This window comes from Bufo gargarizans, chromosome 7 (assembly GCF_014858855.1).
Source record: "Bufo gargarizans isolate SCDJY-AF-19 chromosome 7, ASM1485885v1, whole genome shotgun sequence".
Taxonomy (NCBI): domain Eukaryota; kingdom Metazoa; phylum Chordata; class Amphibia; order Anura; family Bufonidae; genus Bufo; species Bufo gargarizans.
In genome coordinates this window covers 74,329,074-74,350,150 of record NC_058086.1, presented here as the reverse complement: position 1 = coordinate 74,350,150, position 21,077 = coordinate 74,329,074, and the positions used below count along the sequence as shown (strand labels likewise).

The 21,077-nt window shown below is 44.7% G+C and overlaps 1 long non-coding RNA gene across 1 annotated transcript in view; it reads left to right on the top strand.

Moving 5' to 3' along the window:
- Positions 1-21,077, top strand: part of LOC122943954 — a 63,075-nt gene that overhangs the window by 25,753 nt on the left and 16,245 nt on the right. The window contains exon 2 of the long non-coding RNA XR_006390914.1: positions 1,031-1,108. This is a non-coding gene — a long non-coding RNA (uncharacterized LOC122943954). The remainder of the gene's footprint in view (positions 1-1,030; positions 1,109-21,077) is intronic.

Below are 21,077 nucleotides of genomic sequence, written 5' to 3'. Positions count from 1 at the left end.
GGGAGAAGGCAGGCCGGGAGGACAGGCGCTGGCAGCGTTAACAATTTACTATTAGAGATATGATTATACAGTGAGCGGGGCCCGTATAGTAGAATAGTCACTGCATGGGCCCCGCTGTCATTATAAAACCAGATGCGACCCCCAGCCCGTGTATTGAGGGTCATTCACTACAGGGACACTTATGGAGGGGATATGTGGATGACACATAGCTTAAGATGCTGTATATGTGTCATCCACAGATCCTCATAACAGTGCCATCCAGAGAGCCCAATAAGAGCCACCCACAGATCCCCCATAAGCGTCACCCACAGATCCCCCATAAGTGCCACCCACAGAGCCCCCATAACAGTGCGTCACCCACAGATCCCCCATAACAGTGCGTCACCCACAGATCCCCCATAACAGTGCGTCACCCACAGATCCCCCATAACAGTGCCATCCACAGACCACAATTAGTTCAAAACCCACCAAAAGCACACCTTTTGGTTCAAAATATTTTTTTTCTTATTTTCCTCCTCAAAAACCTAGGTGCGTCTTATGGGCCGGTGCTTCTTATAGGGCGAACAATACGGTAGTACATACAGCCCCCCCATGTGCCTCCATATAGTACAGTCCCCTGTGCCCAAAAATACAGTACAGACCCCCCTCTGTGCCCCCAGATAGTACAGACTCCCCCTTTGTGCCCCCATATAGTACAGGCCCCCCTCTATGCCACCAAATAGTAACCCCCCCCCCCTCTATGCCGCTATATAGTACAGGCACCCCCACTCTGTCCCTCCATATAGTACAGGCCCCACGCCTCTGCCGCCATATAGTACAAGCTCCCACCTCTATGTCACCATACCCCTCTGTCACCATACAGTACAAGGTCCCCCATCTGTGCTGTCATATAGTACAGACTCCCCTTCTCTGTGTCACCATGTATGGACAATTAGTGGGCTCTATTACTGTGTCGGGCAATACACATTGGGAGTTTGTAAAGAGGTGGGGATGGTGCTGGAATGAGAAGCCTAAAATATTTGTCTTGCAGATTCTGCGGAGGCCAGAAAAAGAGACCGATTCCAATCAAAGAAGACGTCACCTTTGATTCACCCTGAGAAGTCGCTCTGTGAGTCAATAATTTGAAATATGAACTTTTAATCACTTATGGTTTGCAGAATCTGTGTAGTTCTAGTATTTTCCAGTATACGGTCATATTGGTCTTTGTTTAGTGGATTTTATTTAGTTACAGTGTGGTGTTAGTATCCAGTCACTATGCGGGGGTAATTGTAGTGGTCCTAGTGCATCGGTATACCTTGTACACTGGTATTATTGAAAATAATGGTCAGTGTACAGGATTTGGTCAGTAACAGTATGATGATAATATTTCTTCTTGTATACTGGTATTAGTGGTAACATTGGTTTCAGTATACAGGATTTGGTCAGTAACAGTATAATGGTGATATGTATGTGTAGAAATTTGTCTTAACATACGTTAACACTTTTAGTGCTGTTGGGGGGTTAATCAGACACTGAAGCATGTCTACTAGTGACTCGTGACTTTTTGTAGTCTTGGTAATACTCTATATGACGGACCCCCGTACTCAGGATCAGTATGTCCGCCGCTGTCTTCTTCCTTGCTGAGGAGATATTGGAACCCACTGATCTGTAGCTCCCAGTTTTCCCAGTCACTGGTTGGGACTCAGTGTAGGGTAAACAAAACTCTGGTTTATTGAGAAACTGCACAAACTTTTATACAGCAAGTGATGAGATCAGATTATAATCCCATCACATCTACAGATCGGTCTGCTCAACACCACAGGGCTTCCCCTCGTAACGAGCTGGCCAGAATGTCATTGTTCTAAGCTCCCTCCGAGAACAATGGGAGATAATGAGGGATGGTGCTGATAGTCTTTTCATATCCATGTTATACAGCATAACGCACTCAAACACAACTCAATACCAATACACATTTAACTTATAAACTCATCACCATGTCGTCACACTCTACATCAGTATTCCCCAACTTGTGGCTCTCTGGCTTTTGCAAAACTACAACTCTCTTTTAGGGCATGATAGGAGTTGTAGTTTTGTAATTTATTGTCATATATGGAAAAGACATTTGTAAAGGGGTGAAGTTAATAAAGATAGCCACGACCTAGGGGGACCCCAAGAAATAATTTTGCATGACCCTAGGATCAGCCGTGTTTGGCCACTCAAAGCCAAAAACTCCTGGGCCGGTCTGCAAGCCTATAATATTCTTGTGGGTCAGCCAGGCCTTACCTGCAGTCAGTCAGTATGAGTAGAAACCTGGCATTTGATTTGCCAGTCTTCTGTAAAATAATTATGCACAGGTTGTGCCCTGAGGTCAAAGGGCACAGCTGTACCATACATTACAGAAGCCTGGTAAATCAAATACCAGGCTTCTACTATATACAGACGTGGACAAAATTGTTGGTACCCTTTGGTCAATGAAAGAAAAAGTCACAATGGTCACAGAAATAACTTTAATCTGACAAAAGTAATAATAAATTAAAATTCTATAAATGTTAACCAATGAAAGTCAGACATTGTTTTTCAACCATGCTTCAACAGAATTATGTAAAAAAATAAACTCATGAAACAGGCATGGACAAAAATGATGGTACCCCTAGAAAACACAGAACATAATGTGACCAAAGGGACATGTTAATTCAAGGTGTGTCCACTAATTAGCATCACAGGTGTCTACAACCTTGTAATCAGCCATTGGGCCTATATATATGGCTCCAGGTAATCACTGTGTTGTTTGGTGATATGGTGTGTACCACACTCGACATGGACCAGAGGAAGCAAAGGAAAGAGCTGTCTCAAGAGATCAGAAAGAAAATTATAGACAAGCATGTTAAAGGTAAAGGCTATAAGACCATCTCCAAGCAACTAGATGTTCCTGTGAGTACAGTTGCACATATTATTCATAAGTTTAAGATCCATGGGACTGTAGCCAACCTCCCTGGACGTGGCCGCAGGAGGAAAATTGATGACAAATCTAAGAGACGGATAATCCGAATGGTAACAAAAGAGCCTAGAAAGACTTCTAAAGAGATTCAAGGTGAACTTCATGCTCAAGGAACATCAGTGTCAGATCGCACCATCCGTCGTTGTTTGAGCCAAAGTGGACTACATGGGAGACGACCAAGGAGGACACCATTGTTGAAAACGAATCATAAAAAAGCAAGACTGGAATATGCCAAACTACATGTTGACAAGCCACAAAGCTTCTGGGAGAATGTCCTGTGGACAGATGAGACAAAAATCGAAGTTTTTGCCAAGGCACATCAGCTGTATGTTCACAGACGAAAAAATGAAGCATATCAAGAAAAGAACACTGTCCCTACTGTGAAACATGGAGGAGGCTCTGTTATGTTCTGGGGCTGCTTTGCTGCGTCTGGCACAGGGTGTCTTGAATCTGTGCAGGGTACAATGAAATCTCAAGACTATCAAGGAATTCTAGAGAGAAATGTACTAGCCAGTGTCAGAAAGCTTGGTCTCAGTCGCAGGTCATGGGTCTTGCAACAGGACAATGACCCAAAACACACCGCTAAAAACACCCAAGAATGGCTAAGAGGAAAAAATTGGACTATTCTAAAGTGGCCTTCTATGAGCCCTGACCTCAATCCTATTGAGCATCTTTGGAAGGAGCTGAAACATGCAGTCTGGAAAAGGCACCCTTCAAACCGGACACAACTGGAGCAGTTTGCTCATGAGGAGTGGGCCAAAATACCTGCTGAGAGGTGCAGATGTCTCATTGACAGTTACAGGAAGCGTTTGATTGCAGTGATTGCCTCAAAAGGTTGCGCAACAAAATATTAAGTTAGGGGTACCATCATTTTTGTCCATGCCTGTTTCATGAGTTTATTTTTTTACATAATTCTGTTGAAGCATGGTTGAAAAACAATGTCTGACTTTCATTGGTTAACATTTATAGAATTTTAATTTATTATTACTTTTGTCAGATTAAAGTTATTTCTGTGACCATTGTGACTTTTTCTTTCATTGACCAAAGGGTACCAACAATTTTGTCCACGTCTGTAAGCTCCTATCACTACAGCCTACCAGGGAAGCCTGATGTAACGGCACCGTTTCAGCAGACAAGGGGTTAAAATCCGTTTAGGCGATATGCCCCTTTCCGAGAGACAGGCACAGCTACTGCAGAACACCAACCTCCCGAACTGGATACAAAATAGCACTCCAAACTGGAACCTCACAAGTAGCTGTCAGTCAGACGAACAGGAAAAGCGTATCCGTCAGCTTACACTCCTGGCAATCAGTCTCCAACAGCATACAGGGAATCCCCCAATAACGAGACAAGGCTCCGTGTTGAGGGTCAAGCAGTGATCTGAAGTGCTGGCACACCCAGCCTGGTTTTTATTACAGTTTGTTGCAGATACAACATATCCCCACAATGCATCATGGTTTCCTCCCCTCTGTCCCGGAGACGACCGAAGACAATCCAATTATCTCTCAGGACAAAGGGGAGATCACCAATACACATGTGGAGACAACAGGACAGGAATCACCACCCAAACACACAATGGCACACCCCCACAGCAAACACAGACATTTAACATATCCCCAGATAGCTCAAGTCTGAGTGCATATCATTAGGTGAATGGCACTCAGAATACACAAATACAATAATATTAGCTATCTGGGTGCCCTCACATAACATACAATTTAACCCAACGCATAATAACATAAAATACAATTCTACAGACAGATTTAAGCTGTGCGGCCGGTCTGTCTTCTCCTTTACAGTTACTATGGGCCATAATCCTGAGGCAAGAGGCTTTTAAACAGTCCTCTCCAAAACCCAGTGGCGAGGTTGGTTTCGCCACACCTGACATTTGATTTGCCGAACTTCCGTCATGTTGCAGACTTGTTGCTGTGCCCTTTGAGTCAAAGGACACCCACAACATCAAGTTTGTAACAGTATGGAAGCCCGGTAAATGAAATGTCAGGCTTCTCTATCCCCTAGCATGATGAGTTCATACACACTTTTGTTTAAGCAACTATCTCTTTTTTTAGTGAATCTCATATTGCTATGGATAAGACAGGCGAAGGAAAAAGGAAACAGAAAGGAGGTGCAGAAAAAGAACGTGAAAAAAAAAATGACTTTTAGAACAAGATGCAAGCCAATGTCAAAAAGTTTGTAGCTTGTTCAAGATAGTGGCAAAAAAACAGGATCTACCTGCATCTCCACATGAAGACAGTGATGCTAGCTGCAGCACAGCAATGCATAGTACTATGCAAAGCAGTGTAAGTGAAGATATTAATACTGATGAAGGAGAATATATTCACCACTGTATTGGAGCTGCTATTGCACTAGAAACTGATGAAGAACTTGAAGAAGTAATTGCTAGAAAATCATTAGGAGGGGAAGAAATTCCAGAAGTAGTTCCCAGTAAAGGAGAGTGCGCCTGACACAGTTGATGACAAAATGTGGTTTATCAGACCAAAATCAGAAAATGTGGATTGATGAAAAGCACATGTATCAGAGAATTGAAGAGCACGAAAGAAGCAACCTCCACAATAATAGTGCTCAATCTTTATTAATGAGATCAAAGAATATGGACATATCCAGTCGTTTCTTTGAGAAACAAACAGCCAGAAAAGAGGAAGTAAAGCGAAAACGTGCCATCCTTGAAAGAGTGATTGAAACCATCAAGCTGATTGGGAAAAGAGGCCTAAGCTATCGTGCAACAACTGAAGCAGCATATACTTTAGATGATGAAAAGTTGGACCATGGAAATTTCTTAGAGATTTTGCTACTCCTAAGCAAGTTTGATCCCTTGCTAAAAAATCATCTTGATGTAGTCATCAAAAAAAGTAAAAAGCAGCATGAAAGTGCAACGAGTAGCAAAGGCCGTGGCGGATTTGTTACTCATTTCAAAAACTACAGTGAACAATATCATCAGTGTAATTTCAGCACTTTTGAAAAAAGGTATTGCCCAAGAGATCAGAGACGCCGGCATGTTCTCAATACAGCTGGATACAAACAGGACATAAATGTCTCAGACCAGTGTTCAATAATAATTCGGTATGTCACAGATGTGGTCCATGAACGTCTGGTCGCTGTGGTGACTTGCACATCCACTACAGGGAAGGCTTTGTGTGAAATGGTCAGCAATGTATTGGAATCCTTGGATATTGATATTACCAACTGTGTTGGGAACTCAACAGATGGAGCTTCTAATATGCAGGGTCAGTACAATGGGTTCAGCAAATGGCTGAGTAAGAAAGCACCTGGCTAGATCCATGTGTGGTGCTATGCACATGTACTAAATCTGGTGATGATGGATGTCACAAAGATATCTGTTCAGGCAATATCATTGTTTGGTTTGTTAAATTCATGTGCTGTCTTTCTCCGCGAATCCTATCTCAGGATGAATGTATGGCGGGAAAAGTGTCATGAAGAACGATGTCGATCGCTTTCTGTGATAGGAGAAACAAGATGGTGGTCCAGAGATGCAGTACTTAAAAAAGTGTTTGGTTCCTTTAATGATCCAAGTCAAGCCTTGTATGTTGATTTGATCCAGACCATGACAGAGATATCACATTCTGATCGGTTTAATGCTGACATTAGATACAAGGCTGGAACTTACTTGGACTCCCTTAAGAAATTCAACATAGTTGTAACAGCATAGCTGTACTTATTCATTTTCCAAAATACCACTCCACTATCCCTGTACCTTCAAACACAGGGTATGGATGTACTGCAGGCATACCAGATGGTGACAGAAACCGTCGATATGTTAAAAAAACATGATCGTGATTTTAAAATGATTAAAGATGCTGCAAAGAAGTTTGCAGTCTGGGCTAACAACAGGTTGGATACAACTGACTGCAAAGTTGAGATTGAGGAAGACGTTCCACCACTGCGAAGGATACAACGGAAGAAAAGAATGGCTGGTGAGCTAGCAGTAGATGAACCAATCTTGTTGGCGGATGATCAGTTCAGGGTGGAGGTGTACAATGTGACCATAGACAAGATTATTAATAGTTTGCAGAGCAGATTTACTACACATGGTCAGCTGTTTGCAGATTTGGCATGTTTGGATCCCAAGCATTTTGAAGACATTTTAGCACACCTTCCCAACAATGCACTTGAACGACTGAGCAGCCTTGTAATTAGATTTGACTAATTACAACTAAAGAGAAACTGCAAAGTGAACTTCTTGATTTTGCATCTAAGTGGCACCGATTAAAAATGTCTCTTGATGAAGAGTACACAGATGCCAACAATGAAGGTCAAGATGAAGACGCCATCAATTCTCATCTTATCTCTGAAACCGAGGGACAACTAAAGTCAAATGTTAGCGAGAAAAGTGGAAAGTGCAAGACTTGTAAGAGCTGTATAGCCTGCTGCTACAATGTTTTACTGCATTTCAACTTATACAGTCTAGCATATTGTTCACTTTTCAATGCTTACAAATTAACCCTGACACTTTCCTCTTCCCAAGTAGCATGTGAAAGGTCTTTTTCGAAACTTAAGTTTATCTTAAACAGGCTTCGAAATTCCCTCTCCCAACCACATTTAGAGGCCTTTATGCTGATGTCCGTGGAAAAAGATGCCTTGGTTGGACTAAACAATGACACCATCATTGATGTTTTGGCTTCAAAAAGTAGCTTGCTTCAAGGGATGTTGCTTACATAACACAACAAGCATGTCAATGGACTAGTTAAAAGGGATGTACCAATGCCAGTTTTTAATGACAGAGTTTCCAGATACTTGGAAATACTGATCTCTAAATGCTGGAATTTGAGTGATTCCAGCGCATACAGGGCTTATACTAAATGCCTATTTACTGAGAGATTTTGTAAAAACCCTCTACATGCTGGAATAACTTAGATTTCCGCATGTACTGCTGTCTGCCAGCCTGGGCATGATAGGAGTGATTGCTTAAAGCACTAACACTTTATATCATGCCCAGGCAGCCAGTACATGCGGAAATCTAAGTGATTCCAGCATGTAGAGGGTTTTTACAAAATCAATAGGAGCGTGATTGGTTTTTTGAGTAATGTTTCTATGTTTCTTTCTGAAAAGTGTTGGGTTGCTTACCATGGTACTGGTTTTGTTCTTTTCTGAAATGGGGATGTTATTATGACTTCTATAGAAAGTTTTTTGCACATTTTGTACTTTTAAAGAATTAACAGAAACATAATTGCACTTTTTTGGGTCAAAAATGTTATTTGAACTGTTAAACTATATGATTATTGTTTAGTTTAACATTTTGCACTTTTTACCTCAAAAGGTTTATTTGCACTTTTTTTCCCTCTTAAGTTTTTTTTTTGCACTATTCATCATCTACTGGTTTTGTGTGTGTTGAGTAACTAAAATAAAGTAAGAGTTTGAAACGGTGTCTTACATTCTTTAACCACCTCCGGACCGCCTAACGCAGATGTGCGGTCCGGAGGTGGCGGCCCTGCGCAGAGTCACGCATATATGCGTCATCTCGCGAGGGCCGGGATTTCCTGTGAACGCGCGCACACAGGCACGGAAGGTAAGCGAGTGGATCTCCAGCCTGCCAGCGGCGATCGCTCGCTGGCAGGCTGGAGATCCGAATTTTTTAACCCCTAACAGGTATATTAGACGCTGTTTTCATAACAGCGTCTAATATACCTCCTACCTGGTCCTCTGGTGGTCCCTTTTGTTAGGATCGACCACCAGAGGACTCAGGTAGGTCAGTACAGTCGCACCAAACACCACACTACACTACACCCCCCCCCGTCACTTATTAACCCCTTATAAACCCCTGATCACCCATGATCACCCCATATAAACTCCCTGATCACCCCCCTGTCATTGATCACCGCCCTGTCATTGATCACCCCCCTGTCATTGATCACCCCCCTGTCAGGCTCTGTTCAGACGTCCGTATGATTTTTACGGATACATGGATCGGATCCGCAAAACGCATACGGATGTCTAAATGGAGCCTTACAGGGGGGTGATCAATGACAGGCGGGTGATCACCCATATACACTCCCTGATCACCCCCCTGTCATTGATCACCCCCCTGTCATTGATCACCCCCCTGTAAGGCTCCATTCAGACGTCCGCATGATTTTTACGGATCCATGGATACATGGATCGGATCCGCAAAACACATGCGGACGTCTGAATGGAGCCTTACAGGGGGTGATCAATGACAGGCGGGTGATCACCCATATACACTCCCTGATCACCCCCCTGTAAGGCTCCATTCAGACGTCCGCATGTGTTTTGTGGATCCGATCCATGGATCCGTAAAAAATCATGCGGATGTCTGAATGGAGCCTTACAGGGGGGGTGATCAGTGACAGGGGGGTGATCACCCTGATCACCCCCTGTCATTGATAACCCCCCTGTAAGGCTCCATTCAGACGTCCGCATGTGTTTTGTGGATCTGATCCATGTATCCATGGATCCGTAAAAATCATGCGGATGTCTGAATGGAGCCTTACAGGGGGGGTGATCAGTGACAGGGGGGTGATCACCCTGATCACCCCCTGTCATTGATAACCCCCCTGTAAGGTTCCATTCAGACGTCCGCATGTGTTTTGTGGATCCGATCCATGTATCCATGGATCCGTAAAAATCATGCGGATGTCTGAATGGAGCCTTACAGGGGGGGTGATCACCCTGATCACCCCCTGTCATTGATAACCCCCCTGTAAGGCTCCATTCAGACGTCCGCATGCGTTTTGTGGATCCGATCCATGTATCCATGGATCCGTAAAAATCATGCGGATGTCTGAATGGAGCCTTACAGAGGGGGTTATCAGTGACAGGGGGGTGATCACCCTGATCACCCTGATCACCCCCTGTCATTGATAACCCCCCTGTAAGGCTCCATTCAGACGTCCGCATGTGTTTTGTGGATCCGATCCATGGATCCGTAAAAAATCATGCGGATGTCTGAATGGAGCCTTACAGGGGGGGGTGATCAGTGACAGGGGGGTGATCACCCTGATCACCCCCTGTCATTGATAACCCCCCTGTAAGGCTCCATTCAGACGTCCGCATGTGTTTTGTGGATCCGATCCATGTATCCATGGATCCGTAAAAATCATGCGGATGTCTGAATGGAGCCTTACAGGGGGGTGATCAGTGACAGGGGGGTGATCACCCTGATCACCCCCTGTCATTGATAACCCCCCTGTAAGGTTCCATTCAGACGTCCGCATGTGTTTTGTGGATCCGATCCATGTATCCATGGATCCGTAAAAATCATGCGGATGTCTGAATGGAGCCTTACAGGGGGGGGGTGATCAGTGACAGGGGGGTGATCACCCTGATCACCCCCTGTCATTGATCACCCCCCTGTAAGGCTCCATTCAGACGTCCGCATGCGTTTTGTGGATCCGATCCATGTATCCGTAAAAATCATGTGGATGTCTGAATGGAGCCTTACAGGGGGGGTGATCAGTGACAGGGGGGTGATCACCCTGATCACCCTCTGTCATTGATAACCCCCCTGTAAGGCTCCATTCAGACGTCCGCATGTGTTTTGTGGATCCGATCCATGTATCCATGGATCCGTAAAAAATCATGCGGATGTCTGAATGGAGCCTTACAGGGGGGGTGATCAGTGACAGGGGGGTGATCACCCTGATCACCCCCTGTCATTGATAACCCCCCTGTAAGGCTCCATTCAGACGTCCGCATGTGTTTTGTGGATCCGATCCATGGATCCGTAAAAAATCATGCGGATGTCTGAATGGAGCCTTACAGGGGGGGTGATCAGTGACAGGGGGGTGATCACCCTGATCACCCCCTGTCATTGATAACCCCCCTGTAAGGCTCCATTCAGACGTCCGCATGTGTTTTGTGGATCCGATCCATGTATCCATGGATCCGTAAAAAATCATGCGGATGTCTGAATGGAGCCTGACAGGGGGGTGATCACCCTGATCACCCCCTGTCATTGATAACCCCCCTGTAAGGCTCCATTCAGACATCCGCATGATTTTTTACGGATCCATGGATACATGGATCGGATCCACAAAACACATGCGGAAGTCTGAATGGAGCCTTACCAGGGGGGTGATCAATGACAGGGGGGTGATCCGGGAGTCTATATGGGTGATTACCCCCCTGTCATTGATCACCCCCCTGTCATTGATCACCCCCCTGTCATTGATCACCCCCCCCCCCTGTAAGGCTCCATTCAGACATTTTTTTTGGCACAAGTTAGCGGAAATTTTTTGTTTGTTTTTGTTTTTGTTTTTTCTTACTAAGTCTCATATTCTACTAACTTGTGTCAAAAAATAAAATCTCACATGAACTCACCATACCCCTCACAGAATCCAAATGCGTAAACATTTTTAGACATTTATATTCCAGACTTCTTCTCACGCTTTAGGGCCCCTAAAAAGCCAGGGAAGTATAAATACCCCACATGTGACCCCATTTCGGAAAGAAGACACCCCAAGGTATTCGCTGAGGGGCATATTGAGTCCATGAAAGATTGAAATTTTTGTCCTAAGTTAGCGGAAAGTGAGACTTTGTGAGAAAAAAACCAAAAAAATCAATTTCCGCTAACTTATGCAAAAAATAAAAAATTTCTAGGAACTCGCCAGGCCCCTCATTGAATACCTTGGGGTGTCTTCTTTCCAAAGTGGGGTCACATGTGGGGTATTTATACTGCCCTGGCTTTTTAGGGGCCTGAAAGTGTGAGAAGAAGTCTGGGATCCAAATGTCTAAAAATGCCCTCCTAAAAGGAATTTGGGCCCCTTTGCGCATCTAGGCTGCAAAAAAGTGTCACACATCTGGTATCGCCGTACTCAGGAGAAGTTGGGGAATGTGTTTTGGGGTGTCATTTTACATATACCCATGCTGGGTGAGAAAAATATCTTGGTCAAATGCCAACTTTGTATAAAAAAATGGGAAAAGTTGTCTTTTGCCAAGATATTTCTCTCATCCAGCATGGGTATATGTAAAATGACACCCCAAAACACATTCCCCAACTTCTCCTGAGTACAACGATACCAGATGTGTCACACTTTTTTGCTGCCAAGGTGGGCAAAGGGGCACATATATTTCAAAATGCACCTTTCGGATTTCACAGGCCATTTTTTACAGATTTTGATTGCAAGGTACTTCTTACACATTTGGGCCCCTAAATTGCCAGGGCAGTATAACTACGCCACAAGTGACCCCATTTTGGAAAGAAGACACCCCAAGGTATTCCGTGAGGGGCACGGCGAGTTCCTAGAATTTTTTATTTTTTTGTCACAAGTTAGCGGAAAATGATGATTTTTCTTTTTTTTTCTTTTTTCCTTACAAAGTCTCATATTCCACTAACTTGCGACAAAAAATAAAAGATTCTAGGAACTCGCCATGCCCCTCACGGAATACCTTGGGGTGTCTTCTTTCCAAAATGGGGTCACCTGTGGCGTAGTTATACTGCTCTGGCAATTTAGGGGCCCAAATGTGTGAGAAGAACTTTGCAATCAAAATGTGTAAAAAATGACCGGTGAAATCCAAAAGGTGCACTTTGGAATATGTGCCCCTTTGCCCACCTTGGCAGCAAAAAAGTGTGACACATCTGGTATCGCTGTACTCAGGAGAAGTTGGGGAATGTGTTTTGGGGTGTCATTTTACATATACCCATGCTGGATGAGAGAAATATCTTGGCAAAAGACAACTTTTCCCATTTTTTATACAAAGTTGGCATTTGACCAAGATAAATCATCATCATTTTCCGCTAACTTGTGACAAAAAATAAAAAGTTCTATGAACTCACTATGCCCATCAGCGAATACCTTAGGGTGTCTACTTTCCGAAATGGGGTCATTTGTGGGGGTTTTCTACTGTTTGGGCATTGTAGAACCTCAGGAATCATGACAGGTGCTCAGAAAGTCAGAGCTGTTTCAAAAAGTGGAAATTCACATTTTTGTACCATAGTTTGTAAATGCTATAACTTTTACCCAAACCATTTTTTTTTGCCCAAACATTTTTTTTTATCAAAGACATGTAGAACAATAAATTTGGCGAAAAATTTATATATGGATGTCTTTTTTTGCAAAATTTTACAGCTGAAAGTGAAAAATGTCATTTTTTTGCAAAAAAAACGTTACATTTCGATTAATAACAAAAAAAGTAAAAATGTCAGCAGCAATAAAATACCACAAAATGAAAGCTCCATTAGTGAGAAGAAAAGGAGGTAAAATTCATTTGGGTGGTAAGTTGCATGACCGAGCGATAAACTGTGAAAGGAGTGTAGTGCCGAAGTGTAAAAAGTGCTCTGGTCATGAAGGGGGTTTCACCTAGCGGGGCTGAGGTGGTTAAAGTTCTTTGATTATTCTTAGTTCTGAGTCTGACCCATGGATAATGGTCTACTGTAGTGTTTCCCTACCAGGATGCCTCCAGCTGTTGCAAAACGACATCTCCCAGCATGCCCTGACAGCCAAACGCTGTGTGGGCATGCTGAGAGTTGTAGTTTTGCAACAGCTGGAGGCATCCTGGTTGGGAAAAGCTGGTCTACGGTGATAATATGACCAATAGGGGTTCTACAAAAGAGCTATCATGGGGCAAAGTTCATATTCGTGTTTAGACATGTTTTAAAATGAACGCTTTCCCTTTTATAAACAAGTAAATAATGACGCAATGCTGTGGGGCTGGTATGCAACTTTTTCCAGGGCTGTTTTTTACCCTCAGTCCGGCCCTGAAGAGATGTAAGGGGGTGCAGCACTGTTGAGAGCTTTGTGGGTGAGGATAAGCACTTTGCAACCAGTGCAATGAGTGGCATAGGATGGAGGCATCGGAATAGCGGTTAGAAAGATAGGTGACTCCTGCTGCTGCATTGAGAATAGATTGGAGAGGGCAGAGTCTGGTAAGGGGAAGGCCAATTAATAGTGAGTTACAATAAAAGAGGCGGGAATGGATTATTTCCATAGTGATAAAGGGGAGGATTCTAGAGTTCTTTTGGATGTGCAGGCGATATGAGCGGGTGAGAGGCTGAACATAGGGGGTGTAGGAGAGATCAGTGTCAAATTCACACAGAGACAGCGGGCGTGCTGCCTAGGAGTGATGATGGTGTCGCACACTGAGAGGGAGATATCAGGTTTTGGTAGGTTAGTAGGAGAGAATACAAGAAGTTCAGTTTTCAAAAGTTTCAGATAGAGAGAGGACATGATATTAGAGACTGCTGACAGTCATTGGTGTTCTGTAATATAGCAGGGGTGATGTTAGGGGATGAAGTGTATAGTTGTGTATCATCAGCAGTGATGGCCAGTTCGCCGTGCTCGCCCGCAGACACATGCGAGCTGCCATATTAACTGACACGTCCGGCGATGCACAGGTAAGTCCCTATCGGTGCCTATGTGCGAGCTGGTCTGAAATGAAATGCGGTCACCGGGAGCAGGCAGTTCCGAGAACAGCCGCCGGGGGCCTTCATTGGGCTGTTTGAGGAACTGCCTGCACCCGGAGACTGCATTTCATTTCAGACCGCCTCGCGCACAGGCAAAGGTAAGGACTTACCTGTGCATCGCCGGACTTGTCAGTTAAGATGGCAGCTCGCATGTGTTCGCGGGCGAACGCGGCGAACTGGCAATCACTGGTCATCAGCATAGAGATGGAACTGGAAACCAAATCTGCTGATGGTTTGTCCAATTGGGGCTGTGTAGAGAGAAAAGAGAAGAGGGCCTAGGACTGAACCCTGAGGAACCCCAACAGCGAGAAGGAGAGGAGAAATGGAGCCATTAAATGATGCACTGAAAGAGCAGTCAGAGAGATATGAAGAAAACCTGGAGAGGTCAGTGTCCTTTCAGCCAATAGACTGAAGCATGGTGAGTAGGAGATGGTGATTTACAGTGTTAAAAGTTGCAGAGAGGTCAAGGAGAATGACCAGATAGTAGTCACCCTTGCATTTTGCTGTCAGGAGGTCATTTGTCACTTTGTTGAGGACTGTTTCTGTCGAATGTAGGGTGAGGAAACCAGATTATAATAGATCAAGGACAGAGTGAGCAGAGAGATAGCGGATGAGGCGAGAGTAGACCAAACACTTTAGGAGCTTAGAGATGAAGGGAAGATTGTAGACTGATCTGTAGTTAGTTGTGCAGGATGGGTCAAGAGATATTTTTTTAATAATGGAGTAATGATAAAGTGTTTTGAAAGAGGAGGGGATGATACCAGAAGAGAGAGAGAGGTTAAAGATTTTTGTGACAACCGGAGAGAGAGAGACTGGAGTAGGTGTTAGGGAATGGGTCAGAAGTGCATGTGGTAGGATGAAAAAAAAAGGAGCCTGGAGGCTTCTTCTGTTACTGGGTCAAACGTGGACAGTGAGCCTGAGGAGATGTGGGGGGAGTGTGATGGGGATCAATAATGCTTAGGGGCTGGGAGCTGATTTCATGCCAAATGTTTTCTATTTTTTCTGTGAAGTAGGCATCCAGGTCTTCAGCAGACATCAAATGAGTTAAACCACGGCACTCAAGATAATGAATTTAGGTATATTCTTTATTACATCCCAAAATATTTTTGATTTAACACAGAGCCATTGGCTAATGTTTCGGTCTAACCTACACCTTGATCACGGCCAAATATACAGCTGCCATATACAGGTCCTTCTAAAAAAATTAGCATACTGTGATAAAGTTCATTATTTTCTGTAATGTACTGATAAACATTAGACTTTCATATATTTTAGATTCATTACACACCAACTGAAGTAGTTCAAGCCTTTTATTGTTTTAATATTGATGATTTTGGCATACAGCTCATGAAAACCCAAATTTCCTATCTCAAAAATTAGCATATTTCATCCGACCAATAAAAGAAAAGTGTTTTTAATACAAAAAAAGTCAGCCTTCAAATAATTATATTCAGTTATGCACTCAATACTTGATCGGGAATCCTTTTGCAGAAATCACTGCTTCAATGCGGCGTGGCATGGAGGCAATCAGCCTGTGGCACTGCTGAGGTGTTATGGAGGCCCAGGATGCTTCGATAGCGGCCTTAAGCTCATCCAGAGTGTTGGGTCTTGCGTCTCTCAACTTTCTCTTCCCAATATCCCACAGATTCTCTATGGGGTTCAGGTCAGGAGAGTTGGCAGGCCAATTGAGCACAGTAATACCATGGTCAGTAAACCATTTACCAGTGGTTTTGGCACTGTGAGCAGGTGCCAGGTCGTGCTGAAAAATGAAATCTTCATCTCCATAAAGCTTTTCAGCAGATGGAAGCATGAAGTGCTCCAAAATCTCCTGATAGCTAGCTGCATTGACCCTGCCCTTGATAAAACACAGTGGACCAACACCAGCAGCTGACATGGCACCCCAGACCATCACTGACTGTGGGTACTTGACACTGGACTTCAGGCATTTTGGCATTTCCCTCTCCCCAGTCTTCCTCCAGACTCTGGCACCTTGATTTCCGAATGACATGCAACAGTCCAGTGCTGCTTCTCTGTAGCCCAGGTCAGGCGCTTCTGCCACTGTTTCTGGTTCAAAAGTGGCTTGACCTGGGAAATGCGGCACCTGTAGCCCATTTCCTGCACACGCCTGTACACGGTGGCTCTGGATGTTTCTACTCCAGACTCAGTCCACTGCTTCCGCAGGTCCCCCAAGGTCTGTAATCGGTCCTTCTCCACAATCTTCCTCAGGGTCCGGTCACCTCTTCTCGTTGTGCAGGGTTTTCTGCCACACTTTTTCCTTCCCACAGACTTCCCACTGAGGTGCCTTGATACAGCACTCTGGGAACAGCCTATTCGGTCAGACATTTCTTTCTGTGTCTTACCCTCTTGCTTGAGGATGTCAATGATGGCCTTCTGGACAGCAGTCAGGTCAGCAGTCTTACCCATGATTGCGGTTTTGAGTAATGAACCAGGCTGGGAGTTTTTAAAAGCCTCAGTAATCTTTTGCAGGTGTTTAGAGTTAATTAGTTGATTCAGAAGATTAGGTTAATAGCTCGTTTAGAGAACCTTTTCATGATATGCTAATTTTTTGAGATAGGAATTTGGGGTTTTCATGAGCTGTATGCCAAAATCATCAATATTAAAACAATAAAAGGCTTGAACTACTTCAGTTGGTGTGTAATGAATCTAAAATATATGAAAGTCTAATGTTTATCAGTACATTACAGAAAATAATGAACTTTATCACAATATGCTAATTTTTTGAGAAGGACCTGTATACGCAGGTGGGGATGGTGTCAATGGCCAATGGCTCAGTGTTAAATAAAAAATTCTTTTGGATGGAATAAAGAATATACCTAAGCTCATTATCTTGAGTGCCGTGGCTTAACTCATTTGATGTCTATGCCCTTTATACCACTGAACACCACCCACGAAAACAGGAGTGCCGATCAATCAACTTGCTCAGGTCTTCAGCAGAGATGTCTCTAATGGGTCCCTGAACTTTAGGACTGAGGAGGGAGTGAAAAGTGTCAGAGTTTTTTTGGGGTTGTTGGACAGTGAGGAGATTAGGGTGGTGAAGTGTGTCTGTTTGGCCAGGTGGAGGGCAGAGTTATAGGTTCTTAGTATGAATTTGTAATGGAGGAACGTCTCTGGTGTAGGAGTTTCTCCATAGGTGTTCAGCACTACTCGAGCACCGCTGGAGGACTCGAGTGTGCAGTGTAATCCAAGGAGCCTTTGGTCAGTGTTTGGAGGTTTTGAGAGTAGGATGAATTCCAGGGTGCTTCTGAGGGTGTCATCATAGTAATTTACAGCCAATCAGGGCAGCAAAGGGTGTAGAGTGTCAGTAAGTGTATGGGGGTCAATGGCCTGTAGATTTCGGTATGTGTAATACCGTATTTTTCACCCTATAAGAAGCACCTGCCCATAAGACGCACCTAGGTTTTTGAGGAGGAAAATAAGAAAAAAATATATTTTGAACAAAAAGGTGTGCTTTTGGTGGGTTTTGAACGAATGGTGGTCTGTGGATGACACTGTTATGGGGATCTGTGGATGACACTGTTATGGGGGGGATCTGTGGATGACACATGTGTCATCCACAGATCCCCTCCATAACAGTGTCCCTGTAGTGTGAATGACCCCCAATACATGGGGTGGGGGGTCGCATCTGGTTTTATAAAGAGAGCGTGGCCCGTGAGTCACTATGTCACATGCCTGCGCCGCCTGCTTCATTCATAAAGTGGGCGGCGCAGGCGCGTGACATAGTGACTCACGCTGCCAGCGCCCGTCCTCCCGGCCTGCCTCCTCCCTCCTCTCTGCTACCGAGCGCTTGTTGTAAGTAATACAGGCGCTGATTACTATTAACAATGCCACAATTATAGATAAGATTACGGTATATACAGTGAGCGGGGCCCGTGTAGTAGAATACAGTCACTGCACGGGCCCCGCTGTCATTATAAAACCAGATGCCGGCCCCCAGCCCCTCCTCCCTCTCAGCTGATACACCCGCTGTGCGGCATGGTATCATTGACAGTTCGGCAAAATGCAGCATTCGCCCCATAAGACGCACTGCTATTTCCCCCCCCCACTTTTTTGGGGGGGAAAGTGAGTCTTATAGGACGAAAAATACGGTAAGTAAGAGTGTGCTGGGATGGGTGTGGACTTGAGAGTTAGGCCCCATGCACACGGCCGTTGTTCACGGCCGTGTGCGGGCCGTGGAACCGCGGCCTGGATCCCTCCTGAGAGCAGGAGCGCACGGCGTCACTGGTTGCTATGACGCCGTGTGCTCCCTGCTGCCGGCACAGTACAGTAATACACTGGTATAGATCATACCAGTGTATTACTGTATTGCGGCGGCAGCAGGGAGCGCATGGCGTCATAGCAACCAGTGACGCCGTGCGCTCCTGCTCTCAGGAGGGATCCAGGCCGCGGTTCCACGGCCGTGTGCATGGGGCCTTAAAGAGAGGATGTTGTGGTCAGATAGCGGGAGAGAAAGTTATGAAAGTTAGAGATTCAGCAAAGCCGGAAGAAGACCAAGTCAAGTGTGTTACTGTCTTTGTGTCTTAGTTGTGAGAGGCCAAGAGTGGAGGTTAGAGAGAGAAGTTGGGAGGCAGATGGGAAGATCGGGCTGTTTATGGGGATATTGAAGTCTCCCAAGATAGGAGTGAGTTGTAGTTGGAGTCCAGACTTCATAAAGCAGGTTTTGGGGTAACCGGGCAGGCAAACGTGGATACCTTGCTTTCCCTTTCTCTGCTGTGCTTAATTCTGGCTTTGGTCTAGTAGCTGGACTTTGCTGGAAGTTCTGGTACCTTTTGAGTGGGGGTGCCTTTCTCACTTGGCTCCCTAGTAATACATCTATAAACTGTGGGAGTTAGAGTAGATGGAGTGGCACTGCACCGACAATATAAATCCCTTTTTGTATTAGAGGTAGCGTCACCAGAGTACTTGCCGGAGATATATGCGGCATTTAGCTGCTAACAGTGGTGCTCAGCCCAACGTGTAACTAGATTGTTACTGTTGCAATAAACATGTACATGAAAGAGACAAAGGGCGTCACTCACCAGGACTTGCAGAAGTGGTTTCTTTATTCCATTTCAATATGAGGTAGGGAGCAGACTACATACATGTGTGCATCAGCGGGACTAGGCGACGGCCGTTTCGCACCTCAGTGTTTCATCTGGCCCATAATCAGGTCATAGATTTCACCTGCTTTTAAAAAACGTGGCTATGACACTCTTCTCTCTGCGCCGCCTTGGCGCTGCGCTCACCTGTGCATCACAGAGAGAGGATCGCGTCGCTGTGTGAAAGATACATTGCATTAAAAATAACACAAGACAATCATGCAAACATTGTAAAATGAGCAAAGGCACTTACAAAAAGATCCCCATGTCTATCTTATCATTAAGACTAGGGATGAGCGAACCCGAACTGTATAGTTCGGGTTCGTACCGAATTTTGGGGTGTCCGTGACACGGACCCGACGGACCCAAACCCGGACATTTTCGTAAAAGTTCGGGTTCGGTGTTCGTCGCTTTCTTGTCGCTTTTTGAAAGGCTGCAAAGCAGCCAATCAACAAGCGTCATACTACTTGCCCCAAGAGGCCATCACAGCCATGCCTACTATTGGCATGGCTGTGATTGGCCAGAGCACCATGTGACCCAGCCTCTATTTAAGCTGGAGTCACATAGCGCCGCCCGTCACTCTGCTCTGATCAGCATAGGGAGAGGTTGTGGCTGCGACAGTAGGGCGAGATTAGGCAGATTAACTCCTCCAAAGGACTTGATTAATTGATCGATCTGCAGCTGTGGATCATTGAGCTGCTGATACTCAATTGCTCACTGTTTTTAGGCTGCCCAGACCGTTTGTCAGTCACTTTTTTCTGGGGTGATCGGCGGCCATTTCGTGTCTTGTGGTGCGCCAGCACAAGCTGCGACCAAGTGCATTTAACCCTTAATGGTGTGGTTGTTTTTTGGCTAATTCCTACATCAGTGTGAAGCTGTCACACCAAGTGCATTTAACCAACAATAGTCTGGTTATTTTTTGGCCATATACTACATCAGGAGCAAGCTGAGCCTGTCACCAAGTGCATTTAACCAGCAATAGTCTGTTTATTTTTTGGCCATATACTACATCAAGGGCAAGCTGCGCCTGTCACCAAGTGCATTTAACCCTCAGTAGTGTGGTTGGTCAAGCTGTCACACCAAGTGTATTTAACCAGCAATAGTCTGTTTATTTTTTGGCCATATACTACATCAGGGGCAAGCTGCGCCTGTCACCAAGTGCATTTAACCCTCAGTAGTGTGATTGGTCAAGCTATCACACCAAGTGCATTTAACCAGCAATAGTCTGTTTATTTTTTGGCCATATACTACATCAGGGGCAAGCTGCGCCTGTCACCAAGTGCATTTAACCCTCAGTAGTGTGGTTGGTCAAGCTGTCACACCAAGTGCATTTAACCCTCAATAGTGTGGTTATTTTTTGGCCATATCCCAGTCTAATTCTGTCAGTAAACGTATACCTGTCACCCAGCGCCTAAATACTAGGCCTCAAGTTTATATCCAGCTAAATCTGTTGTTACTGGTGTGGCTGGTCAAGTTATTTAGTGTCCGTCAAAGCACAGTTATCATTCTGGGTTTAAATACAATTCCCAATTTAGCAATTTCCTAATTTAGTGGTTTCTGCTGTTTCAGAGCTATTTGAAATCTATCCCTAAAAGGGTATATCATA